General features: G+C 42.3%; 2 long non-coding RNA genes across 2 annotated transcripts in view; one reads left to right on the top strand and one right to left on the bottom strand.

Moving 5' to 3' along the window:
- The first annotated feature begins 825 nt into the window (after nt 1-825).
- The window catches only part of LOC148125359 (uncharacterized), a 318,026-nt gene continuing 301,090 nt past the window's right edge, over nt 826-17,761 (top strand). Inside the window, exon 1 of the long non-coding RNA XR_015744383.1 lies at nt 826-1,191. This is a non-coding gene — a long non-coding RNA (uncharacterized LOC148125359). The remainder of the gene's footprint in view (nt 1,192-17,761) is intronic.
- Nucleotides 8,138-15,555, bottom strand: LOC148125360 (uncharacterized). Its single transcript, XR_015744382.1, has 2 exons — nt 14,758-15,555; nt 8,138-9,888 (listed from the first exon to the last, which is right to left on the bottom strand). It is a non-coding gene; the product is annotated as an uncharacterized LOC148125360 (long non-coding RNA).

Raw genomic sequence — 17,761 nt, 5'->3', positions numbered from 1 at the left:
CCTTCCTTCCTTCTCTCACTTCCTTTCTCTCTCTCTCTCTGTCTCTCTTCCTTTCTCTCCCTTCCTCTTTCTTTCTTCTCTCTCTCTCTCTCTCTCTCTCTCTCTCTCTCTCTCACACACACACACACACACACACACACACACACCTGGTCTGGGACGAACTGAATGATCCAGCAAGCTCCAGTCAGCAGCGAGCAGCAGGAAAAGGAAGAAAATGGGGGGGTAGCGGCAGCTGTGGGGCTGTGGAGCACCCCCACTAGCTCTCCCAAAGCACCTCCACAGGTGGTGGGCAGTGGGCGGCAGCAGGGGCAGCATTGTGGAGCACCCCCCTTAGTTCTCTCAAAGCACCTTTTGGCAGGTTAGATCCCACTGCACAGGTTGACCTGGGAAGGGCTTCACCCCGGGTAGTCTATCATGGGTTTGGCAATTCTTTTTTTGGAAAACAATTTTATTGGTTTTTAAAGACAAACAAAACATAAAAACATCCAGCTTTCTTTCATAAATATACAAGCAGTGTGTCAGTTGGTTTACCAGTTTTTTGTGCATCCATTTCATAGTCTTAATTACAGTTATATTACATAATAACTCATATTATCAATCAGAAATTAAATACCCTGGTATCACTATTAAACAATCATTTGACTATAATTTTGTTCATTCATACTTTGCGAGATAACTATAATTTACTTTATTTTATAACAAATCATATAATCATACCAAATCTATCCTAAAAACATTATTATAGATATGATATCAAAAAAAAAAAAAGAAATATATCTTTATATATTTATTATTTCCTAGAATTCTAAATATTCTATTATTGTATTTTATTATCTAACCATTGGTAGAAAAGGTCCCAAATTTTATAAAATTGTTTATCCTCTTGTTCTCTAATTTCAAATGTCAATCTACTCATTTCAGCACATTCCAATATTTTCTTAATAATTTCTTCCTGCGATGGTATTTTCTCATTTTTCCAGTTTTTAGCAAATACAATCCTAGCCGCTGTTAATGCATTTACAATCAGGTATTTCAAATCTTTACTATATGTATCAGGTAAGATTCCCAATAAAAAGATCTCTGGTTTCAAGTCTATATGTTTCTTTGTCATTTTTTCCAACCGCATGCGAATTTTAGTCCAGTATTTTCTAGCATCCTCACAAGTCCACCACATATGGTAATATGAGCCAGGTATCTGATGACATTTCCAGCATTTTTTGGATTTGTTCTTGAACATTCTTGCTATTCTTGTCGGGGGAAAGTGCCACCTGTAAGACATCTTATACAAATTTTCTTTATATGCTGTTGACATTGTCATTTTATAATTTTGAGACCGCAATTTTTGCCATTTCTCTAAATCAATCCCATATCCAAAATTCTTCCCCCAAGCAATCATAGTTTCTTTAACTTGTTCTTCCTCTAGCTTTATTTCCAATAAATAACCATATAATTTTTTAATCACCTTTTCATCAGTACCTGTCAAAATCTTATCTAAATCAGTCAATTTATCATAAAATCCTTCTGTTTTAAAATCTTCATCATACCTTGAATGTATTTGCGCATATGAAAACCAATTCATCCTTATACCTTGTTCCTCTAAATTTTGCATCGATTTAAGTTCACCCTTTTCATCCAATATTTCCCCATACCTGTTTGTTCCTTCTTACAAATTATAGGATAGGAAAATGCTTCAATAGTCGAACCAAACTGGAATTTTCAAATAACATTGTCTTTTAATCTTCTCCCAATTTAACCACAAAGACTCCCGTATATGATGTCTTCTAAAATAGCCCTGTGTTTTAGTTCCCTTATACCATAAAAAAGCATGCCAGCCCAACAGCAAATCATGTCCTTCTAGTGTCAACAATCTAGTCTTTCTTAATGTTATCCATTCCTTGGCCCACATCAAATTTGCAGCTTGATAGTACAACTCCCAATTAGGCAAACCAAATCCTCCTCTAATTCTAGCATCTTGTAAAAGTTTTAACTTTATTCTCGCTTTCTTGCCTTGCCATACATACTTCAACACAAGTTTATTTAAATCTTCAAAATAGTCTTTTCCAAGCCTAGTTGGTATTGTTTGAAACAAATATAAGATTTTGGGTAGGATATTCATCTTGATTGTTGAGATTCTCCCTATTAATGACAACTGTAAGTTCTCCCATTTCATCAAGTCTAACGCTATCTGTTGTTTAAGTTTAATATAATTGTTCTCTTTTAATGTACTACATCTTGATGTCAAATGTATCCCCAAATACTTAACCTTATTCATAACTTGAATTTTCAAGAAGTCTGCCAGTTCTTCTCTTTGTCTTAATAACATATTCTTTGTCAAGGTCTTTGTTTTATCTTCGTTTATTTTCAAACTAGCCACCTCACCATATGACTCTATCTTTTCCAATAATTTTGGAGCTGCGTCTAAAGGGTCTTCCAAAATAAAGGCCAAATCATCCGCAAAGGCTTGTAATTTAAATTCTTCCTTTTTAATTTTCATTCCTTTTATACTTTTATCATCTCTAATATTTCTGTTCAACACTTCCAAAGTTAATACAAATAGTGGGCGTCCAATATGGGTGATAGTGGGCATCCTTGTCTTGTACCTTTTCTTAAATTGATAGAATCTGTAAATTCTCCCTCTATCATTACCTTTGCCGTTTGCTTATAGTATATGGCTTCTATTGCTTGAATAAATTTTCTGGCGAAACCCATCTGTTCCAGTAATAATAACATAAATCTCCAATTCACATTATCAAATGCCTTTTGCGCATCTAAGAATATCAAAGCCATTTGCTTTTCAGAATGTGCCTCATAATATTCCAAAGTGTCCAGAATTACTCTCATATTGTCTTTGATTTGTCTCTTTGGCAGAAATCCATTTTGATCTGGATGAATAAAGTTATTTAAGTATTTTTTAAGTCTTTCTGCCAAAATTGAAGCAAAAATTTTATAGTCTGCATTTAATAGAGAGATAGGTCTATAATTCTTAATTTGCAATGGATCAGCCTTTTCTTTTGGAATAAGTGTAATATAAGCTTCTGAACCTGTTTTAGGTATCATCTTCTTTGACATAACTTCATTCATGACTTCAAGCAATGGAAGACAGTGATTCTTGTAGTGCTTTATAAAATTCTGCCGGGAGCCCATCTGGACCTGGTGCTTTTCCATTATTTTGCTTCTTAAGTGCTTCAATTAATTCCATCATTGTTATATTACTTTCTAACATTTATTCAGTCTCTTTTGTATCTTAGGTAGATTAGCATTCTGTAAGTACTATTTGACTCTTACCTCATCAATATTCTCTTGCTTGTATAGTTGCCCATAGAAGTCTCGAATAATTTCTTTTTTCTCTTTATTGCCATAGCAAACTTGGCCTTGGTCATCTATTAACTGAAGTATTTTCCTTGATTCTTTCTCCTTTCTCAATTTGTATGCTAACCACCTACCTGGTTTATTTGCATCTTCAAAAGAGTTCTGTTTAGCACTTCTAATTTTCTGTGCCAATTCTTCTTTCTCTATTTGACCCATTTTATGTTTGATTATGTCCATTTTTAGTTTAATGTCTTTTTTCTGTGGCATTTTCTGTAGTTCTTTTTCAAGTCTTTTATGCTCATCTTCTAAAACTTTAGTAGCTTGTTTTTTCCTAATGTTCTTTTTTCTTATATAGTCTATTATCAAGCCTCTAGCATATGCCTTCATTGTGTCCCAGACATTCTGGATTGAAGTATCTTCTTTTTTATTTTCTCTAAAGAAAAAGGCCAGTTCTTTCTCCATCCATTGTGTAAAGTCTTTTTCCTTTAAAATAGTATTATTTAACGTCCATCTCGATCTTCTTTTTTGTCCTTTCCATTTAATTGTCACTGGATTATGGTCTGCCCAGGTATTTGTTTCAGTGTTTGTTTCTTGAATGTTAGATATTAGTTCTGTTGAAATCCAAATCATATCTATTCTGGACCATGATAAATGTCTATTTGAGTAAAAAGTATATTGTTTGGTTTTAGCATTTCTTTCTCTCCATATATCTTTTAAATTTAATTCATCTATCATTTTAAAAATTCTTGTGAAGGAGGGGATGAATTGCCTGTAAAATACTGTGAATCCTGGGAAACTTTGTAGCTGTCTGCAGGTGTGAGGGGGCTGACAGCCTAGGATGACTTGTACTTTGGCTGGGTCTCTATGCCCTCATTTGACACTCGGTAGCCCAGGTAGTCTAGCCGTTTGCGGTGAAATTCACACTTTGACAGCTTGACATATAGGTTTGCCACCAGAAGTTCTTCTAGTACCTGGCAAACTGGGGATATGGGGTCCTCCATGGTCTCAATGTAAATAAGGATGTCATTCAGGTAGAAAGGACCCCCTTATAGAGGTGCTTGTGCGGTACCTTGTTTATTAACTGTATAAACATTGCCGGAGCCCCCTGTAGTCCAAATGGCATTACCTTAAATTGGAAGCTCCCTAGGGGGCAGTTGAATGCTGTTTTCCATTCATCTCCCTCCCTGATGCTGACTCGATAGTATGCTTTCTGGGGTCTAATTTGGTAAAGACTTTTCCCTTGGCTATGTGAGATACCATGTCCTTCATGATAGGGAGGGATATAGGTTGTGAGCGTGCACACATGTGCACGCGCGCGCGCACACACACACACACAGAGTTTATACCTCTAAAATTAATGCATAATCTCATAGTTCCATTTTTTTTTCTTTAAACAGGACTGGCGCTGCGACCCATGGCTTGGCTAGCTCGATGAACCTTCTTGCTAGGTTTTTGTCTATGCATTTCTTGCATTTCCCAGGATGTCATGGTGTACAGTTTGGGTTTGAGTAGTTTTTCCCTGGGGATGATTTCGATGGCACAGTCCATCTTGTGGAGGGGGCCAATCACACTTGGCCTCGCTGAACTGCAAGGTTCTGATATTTGGGAGGGATCTGTTCGACCGCTGCGGTTTTGTCAGAGGTAGCTGCCAATAGTTCTGGAGGGGTCTTTGGGGGGGTTTCCTGCATGGGATGCTTCTATTTGCTGGTGCGGGAGGGGTTTGGGTCCTCTTGCTATCCTCAACCTCTGGTTGCCCCTTACCATCAGATGGTCAGGCCCCACTTGTCTAGCCGGTATGACCACACCTGTCATTATGAACTGAATTGCTTCCAAATGGTCTGCTAGCTCAAGCTTCACTGGTTCAGTTAGATCATTATTGGGGGGAGCCTATGCCACCCATCTAACTGAACCATTTGCATGTTCAAATTTGATCGGGTGGGCTAGTCTCTTCACTCTAATCCCATTTCAGGACTGTGGCTAGGATAATCAGGCATCTAGTGCATCCTGAGTTGATTATGGCTTGAAAAGTCCCCTGGGTATCTGTCCTTGGGTCTGTGAGACATATAGGGAGGACGAAGGAGTGGATCTGTTCATTCACAATTGAATCATCAGAATAGAATAGAATAGAATAGAATAGAATAGAATAGAATAGAATAGAATAGAATAGAACAGAACAGAACAGAACAGAACAGAATTCTTTATTGGCCAAGTGTGATTGAACAAACAAGGAATTTGTCTTTGGTGCATATGCTCTCTGTACATAAGAAAAAATAAAATACCTTCATCAAGAATCATAAGATACAATACTGTGATAGTCATAGGTTACTAATAAGCATCAAATCATACTAGGAAACAAATAAAACAATATAAATTGTAAAGATACAAGCAACATGGTTATAGTCATGTGGAAAGAGATAGGTGCTAGGAAGGGTGAGAAAAATAATAGTAATAGAGTCTTAGTAAATAATATGACAGTATTGTGGGAATTAGTTGTTTAACAGACTGATGGCATCTGAGGAAAAACTGTCTTTGTGTCTAGGTGGGCAGTGCCTTATAGCGTTGTTTTGAGGGTAGAAGTTAAAACGATTTATGTTCAGGATATGAGGGGTTGGTAGATATTTTCACAGCCCTCTTTTTGACTTGTGCTGTATACAGATCTTCAATGGAAGGCAGGTTGGTAGCAATTGTTTTTTTTTTTTTTGCAGTTCTAACTATCCATTGAAGTCTGTGTCTCTTGTTTGGTTGCAGAGCCAAACCAGGCAGTTATAGAGGTGCAAATGACAGACTCAATAATTCCTCTGTAGAACTGAATCAGCAGCTCTTTGGGCATTTGAACTTGATTAGTTGGCACAGAAAAAACATTCTTTGTGCTTTTTTGATGACATTTTTGATGTTAGATGTCCATTTTAAGTCTTGAGATATTATGGAACCTAGAAACTTGAAGGTCTCTACTGTTGATACTGTGTTGTCTAATATTATAAGAGGTGGTAGTATAGGAGGAGTTCTCCTAAAACCTACCACCATTTCTATGGTTTTGAGTGTATTTAGTTCAAGATTGTTCTGGTTGCACCACAAGGCTAGTTGTTCAACCTCCCGTCTGTATGCAGATTCATTGTTGTCTCAAATGAGACCAATCACTATTGTATCATCTGCAAACTTCAGTACTTTATCAAAGGGATTTTTTGAGATGCAATCATTGGTATACAGCAGGGGTTGGCAACCTTAAACACTCAAAGAGCCATTTGAGACCATTTCCCACAGAAGAGAAAACACTGGGAACCACAAAACCCTTCTCGTGCTTCCTGAGTGGCCACAAAACTAGCATATGTAGTTGAATTAAATGTTCTGTTTTCTTCTGAAACTTTTCTTTTCTTGAATTTATCCATAGTTGGCCTACCAGAGCTCAAATAGCTCAATAAATTGCATGCCAGCGGTTGTTACACATATTTTGAATGACAGGGAGCTGCAGCAGAGGGATGAAAGAGCCACATGCAGCTCCAGAGCTGGTATATAGTGAGAAGAGAAGTGGAGAGAGCACACAGCCCTGGGGGGCTCCTGTGCTAATTGTACAATATCTGATGTGATTTTGCCTAGCTTCACATGCTGTTTCTTGTCAGTTAGGAAGCTTGTGATCCATTTACAAGTGTGGTCAGGTAGAGCTAGCTGATTTGGTTTAATTAGAAGAATGATGGTATTGAATGCAGAGCTGAAGTCTACAAAAAGGACCCTTGCATAGGTCTTAGGAGTTTCAAGATGTTGTAGGATGTAGTGCAGAGTCATATTAACAGCATCATCTGTTGATCTAGTTGCTCAGTAGGCAGCTGTTAGGGTCTAACAGCAGATCTGTGATGGTTTTCTGGTGGGCCGTGATGGTTTTCTGGTAGCCTTTCAAAGGTCTTCATAACTACAGATGTTAGAGGAACCAGTCTGAAATCATTCAGTTCCCTGATGAAGGCACTGGGATGACAGTAGAGCATTTGAAGCAAGAAGGAACATAGCACATCTCAACTGATTTATTAAAGATGTGGGTGAAGATTGGGGCCAATTGGTAAACACAAGCTTTTAAGCAAGAAGGAGTTATCTTATCTGGGCCTGGTGCTTTTCCTGGCTTTTGTCTGTGAAATAAACCTTGCACTTCATCCTCTGTAATTACCAGAGGTGATGCGTCCAATGGGATGGGTATGTTGTAGGAGGCTTGGCTCTTATTGAGGTGTCTTGAGATGGGAATTGTGGAGATGGGTGGCAGTAGTTTTCTCTCAAACCTACAGCAAAACACATTCAGGTCATTTGCCAGTTGTTGATTTCCTTCAACATGGGGAGGAGGTTTGCTGTAACCACTGCTTTTTAAAGAGTTTTCCACATGTTTGCTGGTTGAGAACTGATTCCTTCACCTTTCAGAGTAGCTTCTTCTCACTGCTGTGATCTTCTTTGTTAATATGTTTCTGGCACGATTGTACAGTATTCTATCGCCTTTCCTGTAGGCTTCCTCTTTGGTATGACGTAGCTGCTTAAAAGTTCAGCTGTGAACCAAGTTTATTTTTACTATATATTATCAGGTTTCTGGTCGGCACACATAGGTCTTCACAAAAACTGACATATGATGTTACAGTATCTGTGAGTTCATCCAAGTCTGCAGAGGTATCTTCAAACACATTCCAACTAGTGCGGCCAAGGCAAGCTTGTAGCTTTAGCTTTGCCTCCTCAGTCCAAGTCTTCACTGATTTAATTGTTGATTTCATGCTTTCAAGTCTTTGTTTGTAAGCAGGTACAATGAATTATACTGTTGCAGCAGTCTCGGTTTCAACACAGAACAAGAGACCACGAGAGGTGGAAGAATTCAGGTTTATTTGCGCAAAGCGTTCAGAGCATTAACATGACAAATTCTGAACCCCCATTACATGCTGGGGTTAGTTCTTTTATACCTTATGATGATTTCAGCCCAAGCCTGGGCGTTCATCTATGCCCTATTTACCAAATATGGATTTTATGCTTACAAAATACCTAAAAACATATTTTGTACTGGGAACAAAACATAAGAAAGAGGATGTGGTAGAGAAGACAGGATGTCTGTAAGTATATGCTATTTTTACCATTATCTTACACTTACAAAAATGCTTCTTACAGACCTTCCCTTGATTGCAGCTTCCTTGTTTTCAACTTTAAATACATTGTTACTTCCTCTAAATAGATTTCCTAATTCTTTAGCGTAACACAGACAGAGTTGCCCTCTGTCCCTATGACCTATAGATCAGAGAGTTATAATATGCTCAGGAGCTAGCTAACTTATATAAAATATATTCCTTCTCTGGTCCTTCTTCATTCCCCCCTTTGAAACTTCACCTAAATCGAAAGATTAATGTGTAGTTTCATATTCCCGGTAAAGAGGACATAGGGGAAAGAGTTCCTCATAAACACCGACAGGGTCCTTTACCATAAGAGCCATTACCTTTTCAGTAGTTGTCTTTTCAATTAACAACGAGACAGAACTTGAAACAGTACGTATAAAAAGAGGTATCACACATGGCAAGATGACACAAGCCCCAACCAGGATCCCTACAAATACAATGATGGCTGGGCTTGATATTCCTTAGGATTCTTCCAAAATGGGGTAGGCACTGCTTTGTCATTTACATAACAAACCAGGCCCTGCTTCCCCTGACAACGATTGACAAATATCTCAACCCTCATTACCCCTGTACAGTTAGTGCCATTACAAGAGGTCGGAGGAGACCATGTGGTATGTTTACATCATGGCAGGGTGAAGTCTGTGCACATTGTGGGCTTTCCTACCCTGTAGTTAAGACCCCCCTTTCCATCCTTACATTCCACATGGATGTTACACTTCTGATCTTCATGGAGGGAGTTCAGGGTACGGAGTACCCGATTGTGGCGGACAGGGACCCATGGGGAACGGAGAAAGTAACATCTTATTGTTTCATTTTGTACACATTGCCAATATCACGTCCCTTGGTACTCACATTGTGGGAGACTTGTGATATGGCAACCTGGAGGCCTAGTATTGGTATATGTAAAGTGTCTCCCAGTATTACGAACCAGGAAGCAATCAATGCATTGTTCCGTTTCCCTGGGGTTTATAATTGGGGGAGGGTCATCATAAAAAGGTTCAGGGGAATACCATTCCTCCAACTGCTCTATCTCTAGGGGTAAAGGATCATCCTGGGTTGGTCTTCCCTTTATCAGCGTTGAGTAAAGATACAATGAATTAATCACCACACTTAATACCAGTAATATGGTTACAACCCAGACAGATGGCATAAGACCCCTTCAGATGCAAGCAGTTTCCCTTAGCCTTTGACTAGGCTCCATATCCTACTGTTTCCTCCCTCTCCCTTTTCCCAACTTATTAGGGAAGCCTGGCGCGAGACCTAAGCCGCCAGGGAAGACCCTCCGAACTAGAAGTAGTGGGGATTTGGTGGTCTTCGTCTCCCGTAGGTAGAGGGACAGCTTCCGGAGTGTCACCACTAGGGGAGAGAGTCCTCTTCACCTTTTAAAGGTCAACCTGAGTGGAAAGTCAGGTTGAGATCCGACTTTCCAACAGGCAGGCGCGGCTAATTTAACCTGAGACCAATGAACCCATGATTTAATCTCCGCTACCTTAACAGCAAGGGGAGAACACATGACTACAGTATAGGGGCCCTTCCATTTGGGAGACAATGTTTCCCGTCTCCAATCCTTAACCCAAACCTCCTGCCCTGGACGTATGTTGTGGGGGGGAGGTTACCAAAACCTGAGGTTTACACGTTAACACATATTCCTGTAATTTATGGATAATTTCATTTAGGGCCTTGAGTTGTCTTAACCTAATAACATCAGATACATTTGTGGTGTCATGCATATCAAACCTAACCAAGTTAGGAACCCTGCCATACAATAATTCAAAAGGGGAGACCGAAATATCCCTGCGTGGTGCACAACGTATCGCCACCAGAGCTAGGGTCAAGGCATCAGTTCATTTGAGATGTGTCTCCTGGCATATCTTTGCCAGCTTGTCCTTAATTGTTCGATTGATTCTTTCCACCCGGCCCCCCAAAGGGGGGTGGAAACTACAGTGTAATTTCCATGTAATACCTAAAACTTTTGCTAGTTGTTGCGTTGCCTTGTAAATAAACTCCGGACCATTGTCCGAGGAGATCCGGGAGGGTAACCCATACCTTGGTATTACAATATGAAGTAATGCTCGAGCAACCTCAGTGGCCTTCTTTGTGCGTGTAGGTACACATTCTGGCCAGCCCGTGTATGTGCAGACAATAACCAGCAGTGCATTGTAAGGGCCACAACGAGGCATGTCGGTAAAGTCAACCATCAAAGAGTCGAAGGGGTAACAGCCTCGGGGTTGGTGGCCCATTGGTGGCTGCGGGCCTTGCCTGGGGTTATTGGCTGCACATATTTCACAACGGGCACATACATTGGCTGCTATGCTGTTAACTCTATCTATATACACCTCCCTCCTAAGCGCCTTTGTGAGGGCAGTCTTACCTAGGTGCAATTGCTTATGTAGCTGACGTACAACATCCCAGGCCAAATGAGCGGGAATATACACCCTCTTATCTGGTAAGACCCACCACTGACCTTCTTGGTGCGCCTCGAGTGCCTTTTAGCCGGTCCCTATCCTCCTCCGAGTAATGGGGTTGGGGTTGAGCATCGGGCACCCATATGGCAAGGTGCCTTTCAAGGGGGGCAAAGTCTAGTAGGGCTGCTTCACGCGCAAATTTGTCAGCTCTCTCATTCCCCCTCTGTATATCTGTCACCACCTTCTGGTGGCCCCGGCAGTGCATGCCTGCTACTTTGCTCGGAGCCCACACACTGTCCAATAAACGCAATATCTGGGGGCCGTATTTTATTTCTTTTCCCCCTGCAGTTAGTAGTCCCCTCTCTTTATACAGAGCCCCATGGACCTGGACTGTGAGGAAAGCATATTTGGAATCCGTGTATATATTTACTGCCAGCCCCTGTGCCAGCTCTAGAGCCCGGGTGAGGGCATGTAGTTCAGCTAATTGGGCACTAGTTCCGGGAGGGAGTGGCTTTGCTTCCCAGACCTCATCCAGCGTGACCACCACATATCCCGCTTTTCTCACTCCCTCTTGTAAGTAGCTGGTGCCATCAGTAAACAGAGTATAATCTGGGGCAGGAAGGGGAACATCCTTCAGGTCAGGACGACTAGCATAAGTTTCTTCAATAGTCTGAACACAATTGTGCTCTACTGCTATTTCAGGCTCAGGTAATAATGTGGTGTGTATATATGCAATTGTTGACCAAAGGTTAGCTTATTTGCTTCCTGAGTCAAGATTGCTGTGCCAGCCACTGCTTTAAGGCAGGCTGGCCATCCCTTGGCTACATTATCTAGTTGCTTGGAGAGATATGCTACCGGCCGGTGCCATGTTCCCATCATCTGGGTGAGGACGCCTATTGCAACGTTTCGCTTAGTGTCAACAAACAACTGAAATGGTTTCTCCAAATCCGGGAGACCTAAACTGGGAGCTTGAAGGAGGGCTTGTTTAAGGGATTGAAAACTAGCTTCTTCCTCTTTGCTCCAAAAGAGGGGGGCCCTTTCTGCCCCTTTCGTAGCTTCATAGAGAGGTTTTGCAATTAGGCTAAAGTTGGGAATCTAGATGCGGCAGAAACCAGCCACGCCCAGAAACCCTCGTAATTCTCTCCTGTTAGTTGGAACAGGAAGTTGACATATGGCCTCCTTCCGCTCGTGGCCCAACGTCCTCTTCCCTTGCTCAATGTCATAACCCAGATACCTGACCTTTTGCTGAACTAACTGTGCTTTTTTTCTAGATGCTTTATAGCCTAAATCTTGCAGTAGTGAAAGTAAATCAGCTGTATTTTGCCAACACGCGTCCTCTGCATATCCTGTTACTAATAAATCATCCACATATTGTAAGACCTCATCTGGGGCTGGTATATGTAAAGCCTCCAGATCCCTGGCCAAAGCAGCACCGAAAAGTGTAGGTGAATTCTTAAATCCTTGAGGCAGGTATATTGGTCCAGGTATAGTGCTGCTTCCTACCAGTGTTAGGGTTTTCCCACTCAAAAGCAAATAAATGCTGGCTTTTCTTGTGTATGGGGATGGTAAAGAAGGCGTCTTTCAAGTCTATAACAGAAAACCACTGAGCCTCCCGAGGGATAAGTCCCAATATGACATAGGGATTGGGAACTACCGGATGGATAGTTATAGTAGCTAAATTTACAGGCCTCAAATCCTGAACAGGGCGAAACCGACCATCCCCTTTTGGAATTGGCAATATGGGGGTATTCCAGGGCGATTCAGTAGGTACCAGGATATGATGTTCTAAATATAAGTCAATAATATCCTGGATAGCTTGCATAATGTGGCGAGGGTATGCCCTCTGTCTGATTCTCACAGGCACTTTCAGAGGCACTTCCTCAATTAGAATGGGTGGATGGTGTGCTGCAAAACCAGGGGGGGGGTTATCTTCCGCCCACAAATAGGGAACTTTAAACTGCCTCCAGACTTCCTTGTCAGCGCACCCAAATTCCCTCGCTACCATAAGCCTCCAGGATTCTTCCAAAGGTACAGACAAAGTTACTTTTCCGTACCCCAGGTTCATGGAACCATCCTCATTAAAGGATAATTGTGCCCTCATTTTACAGAGCAGATCCCTTCCTAATAATGGGACAGGGCAGTCAGGCATATAAACGAACTGGTGTGTTATAGCCTGCCCTTTTAAGGTGCATTCAAGGGGCTCCAGAAAGGGACGTTGTAAAGTTGTCCCTGTTGCTCCCTGAATATTAATAGTTTCACGGGATGCCTGCGCTAAGGGTTGGGTTAAAACTGATCGGGTAGCTCCGATATCCACTAAAAATGTAACTGTCTTGCCTCCCACATTCAGTCTGACCATAGGTTCAGGGAGGCTGACTGAACCCGGTCGGCCTCAGTCCCATTCTTCTGCCTGGGCCAAGCCCACCAGAGGGGGTCCGCCCAACCCCCGTCTGGTTTCTATCTGTCCTCTACCCCTCTGGGTCAGCCTTCTCTGACCATCTTCCACCACGAAACTGAGGCTTCGTGGGGGTCCTTCCCTATTTCTGGGTAGTTCACGTTCGGGACACTCACCTTTCCAATGCCCATATTTCTTACATAAAGCACATTGGTTATGGCCGAGTTCCCATCTTCCCCCTTTCTCCCGACTCTTGCCCCAGCCCCTCTGTGAGCCGGACCCCGCACCACGTGGATTTGACCGTCCTCGTGGTGCCCACATCATGGCTGCTGCCATTAATTCAGCCTTTCATTGCATCTTCTGATCTTTTTTTTCCTATCCTCCTCTTTATCCCTATTTGCAAAGACTTTTCGAGCTACCTCCATTAATTGGATTAATTGCCAACTGATCCACTTGTCTCAGGGGGGCTGTCAGGGAAGCCTGTTCTGTTTTTGCCCGAGTTCTGGCTGCGACCGGTTCGGTCATAGCAGATGTACTCGGCGCTGAAGTGGATGGGGTAGGGTCCACGGGCCTTTCCTTTGGGGTGGATGTTGAAGGCAGTGATCTATCCACCTGGACCGATCTATCCATTCCCTCTGACCTTGGGGGACTTTTTAGATATGGAGATAGTCGATCTAATCGTGCCATAAAGTCTGCCACCCCTCCCGATTCCTCCCCCTCCGACCCTTCTTCAAAACCTCCCGGTGGTACATAAGGGGGGGGGGGGGGTTGGAACTTCCTCGGGACAACTAGGCAGCACTTGTACAGATTTCTGTAATTTGTTAAGGGTAACATGTCGTGATAGCAAGGCTTTACACCGCTGCATTTTAAGTCGTCGTAGCCAAGGGGGTGGATGATTCAATAAATCCAACCACACGTCTATATATGGACCCTGATCTGGGTAGCCTAACATTGGGTGAAAGACCCTACGATGTACCTGCACGGCAGTGGGAATATCAAGTGTACCCACTGGGGCCACCCAATCCCAAGGTTGGCCCATTCAATTTCACAAAATTTTCGCAATTTCTACCTATCCCATTTACGCCCATAATCCTGAGACTGGTAAGCCTCCTTAAAATGTTTCATCATAACCTCCAGAGGGGTTACCTCTTTAGTTTGTCTACCACCCATAATCCTCGCACATAAACAGACAAGAGAGAGAGAGGAGAGGAAATTGAAGAAGAGGGTAAGGGGTCCCACTTTCTTCAAACACAGCAGGGGATTTTTCACATAGACACCCACTCACACACGCCCGACCCAGGAGCCGGATATTCACGGTCTCCGATGGGAACTGCGGACGCCACTCGCTTTCTACTGACCCACGGTGCTGGAGACTCACAGTCACCAATGGGAACTGCAGTAGGCTCTCTCTCTTTTCCAATCAGACTTGACAAGTCCACCCACTTTATCTGTTAAGAGAGGGTGATCAGTCCTCTCCTCCGTCCCTGCTTACAGGGAGGGATTATATTTCCCATCCAATACTTGCCTGCAGGCGTCTTCTCCTTTTTGTTTCTCACTGCTGGCCAGCCCCAGTCCTGTTCTTCTCACCTCTCACCAGTGGTTCGTGGGTTTGTCAATCGCCGACAGCAGCAGTCAGCCGTCTGGGGAAGTCCCTCGGATTCAAAGGGTTCCGATGGCGCCTGGGATATTCCCTCCAACTCACCGATCCACTGACTGTCGGGATGGACCACCCAGAGGGCCTCAGGGCCCCTCCAGTCCCGGCGGAGTCTCGCCAGAAAATGTTGCAGCAGTCTCGGTTTCAACACAGAACAAGAGACCACGAGAGGTGGAAGAATTCAGGTTTATTTGCGCAAAGCGTTCAGAGCATTAACATGACAAATTCTGAACCCCCATTACATGCTGGGGTTAGTTCTTTTATACCTTATGATGATTTCAGCCCAAGCCTGGGCGTTCATCTATGCCCTATTTACCAAATATGGATTTTATGCTTACAAAATACCTAAAAACATATTTTGTACTGGGAACAAAACATAAGAAAGAGGATGTGGTAGAGAAGACAGGATGTCTGTAAGTATATGCTATTTTTACCATTATCTTACACTTACAAAAATGCTTCTTACAGACCTTCCCTTGATTGCAGCTTCCTTGTTTTCAACTTTAAATACATTGTTACTTCCTCTAAATAGATTTCCTAATTCTTTAGCGTAACACAGACAGAGTTGCCCTCTGTCCCTATGACCTATAGATCAGAGAGTTATAATATGCTCAGGAGCTAGCTAACTTATATAAAATATATTCCTTCTCTGGTCCTTCTTCATTCCCCCCTTTGGTGCATTGGCCGGGAAACGAACCCGGGCCTCCCGCGTGGCAGGCGAGAATTCTACCACTGAACCACAGCTGCTCATGGTAAAGACTGATAAGCATCTTTTAATGTTGTGTAGCAGTGGTCTAAAGTATTCTTGGCTCTAGTGAGACAATTGACATGCTGAAAATATTTTGGTAGCTCTTTCCTTAAATTTGCTTTATTAAAATATCCTAAAATAATTTGAAATGAATCTGACCCATATAATCTGGTCAGCTAGAGTTTGTAATGCATTGTTTACACAAGCTTGTGAAGAAACATACACAGCAATTAGGAGAAATGAGGAGAACTCTCGTGGAGAATAGAATGGTTTGCAATTGATAATTAATGTCTTGAAGTCCACATCACAGAATTTCTTTAGTATAGTTATATCTCTGGACCAGTAGCTGTTATTATATATAAACATAAGCCTCCTCCCTTCTTTTTACCAAATGTTTATGCAATTCTGTCTGCTCTATATATTTGAAATCCTGGGATATGCAAGCTACTATCTTCAATTGATTCATTTAGCCAAGCTACATCATCAATTGACTCATTTCAGTGAAGCAGAGAGCTGTTGAGTTGTAAAAATTAGAATTGCATCTATTTAAAAGAAGTGTTTCATCCATCTTCTTAGTGAGTGAACATAAAATTAGTTAGAAAGAGTGAAGGGAGAGGGGTTTTTATCCCACTTTTTCTTAAGTCTATTCAACATTCCTGCTCACTTATCCCTTCTTCACCTCCAGTGTCTTCTTCGCCTTCATTTGTTTTTGTTTATCCATTGTTCAGAGGAAGTTGCTTCTTCCTATGTTAGAATCTCTTCTGCATTTATAAAGATGTGGGGGGGAAAGAGAAGTCACAGAAAGTTACCCATCAAAGTAACATTGCTTGATGCTTAGTAGTTGGTCTCTTGAGTATGAAATCTGTAGAGGATCACAGAGAATGATAAAAAAACAGAAAAACTATCAGAGAGCATTTCACAAAGGCTGCCGTCAGCAGTACCATTTTGGTAAATAAAGCCAAGTTGTATGTTTCATGTCATAATAATACAACGTCAGCCTCCATGATGCTTGCTTGCTGTCGGCTGCCATAGAAAAGGGGAGGGGGAAAGTTTGGCATTGGAGGGAAATTTGCTGGAGAGTGAAGATGATTTCTGTGTGAACCAAATGTGGGGGGATACTCTCATGCTCACTGCGCAACTGCATGGATTTGTTTATGCCCAGCCAAGGTCAACCCTCTGAGCATACCAGATGGGGAGAAAAACACCTGAAGATGTACCCCACATGACACCATACACACTGGAGATTGGATGTTCGGTCTGGGTCCTTAGGGGAGGGAATTTGAGATAACTTTCAATATGTAATTTTCATGCCTATTGCCTCAGGTCTTGCTTTTCTTTCATTGCTATCACTTCTAACTCAGTAAAAGTACCTTTTCTCTATAAACATGGAATTGGGGGATTTCTTTCTTGGGTTTTGAATGGAGGCACATCTGACATTAAGCAAGATTTGCTTTATCAGCCAACCCAGAGATAAATTCTACCATGGGGGCTGAGCAAAGAATATCTAACCAAGGCAGTGATGAGGAAGACTTGGGTGCTGCTGGATCGAGGGAGGAGGGAGGGGAGGAAACTGAATGGCTATCAGAATTGCAAATTGAGGAGAAGCCAGTCCAAGCCAAATGGTTGTTAGGCATAGGACGAATAGAGATTCCTGAGGAGCTTCCCTCTGGAGTAACTGCTGCCAGATGCCTGCATGGAGAGGCTGCTTGGCAGGAGGCTGACAAGACCTCCTGTTGACTCAGGCCCTGCATCTCCTACACAAAGCTCTTGAGAATTGGAGAGCTCGGGAAAGGTATGCTTTGCCTGCGTGTGAAGAGGCTGGGGAAGCGGCAGGGGGGGGACAGAAGCCTTTGCTAATACAGAAGTGCAGGAATTCAAGCGGCTGCTATAGCCCAGCCCCCCACCCCAGTGGGAGTAGTAGTTCCCCAGAGGCACTGAATTCCAAAAGTTCTTCCACTGGAAGTAAAATACAGAGGAGATCCAAAAGCTCAGGGATTTTTCTTAGCCTAAGTTTGGAATCACATGCAGGAATATGGAGAGGGCATTGCTTCAGAAGCAGCCAAAGTGAGCTGTGTTACCAGGGCCCTGGAAGGGATTGCGGCTGATTGGATGGTCACCCTTCACAAT

The sequence above is a fragment of the Pseudonaja textilis genome, chromosome 7, assembly GCF_049901715.1.
Source record: "Pseudonaja textilis isolate UNSWEBS1 chromosome 7, rPseTex1.2, whole genome shotgun sequence".
NCBI classification, from domain to species: Eukaryota; Metazoa; Chordata; class Lepidosauria; order Squamata; family Elapidae; genus Pseudonaja; species Pseudonaja textilis.
Note: the sequence above shows the minus strand (reverse complement) of the source record. Positions and strands in the feature narration are given on the sequence as shown.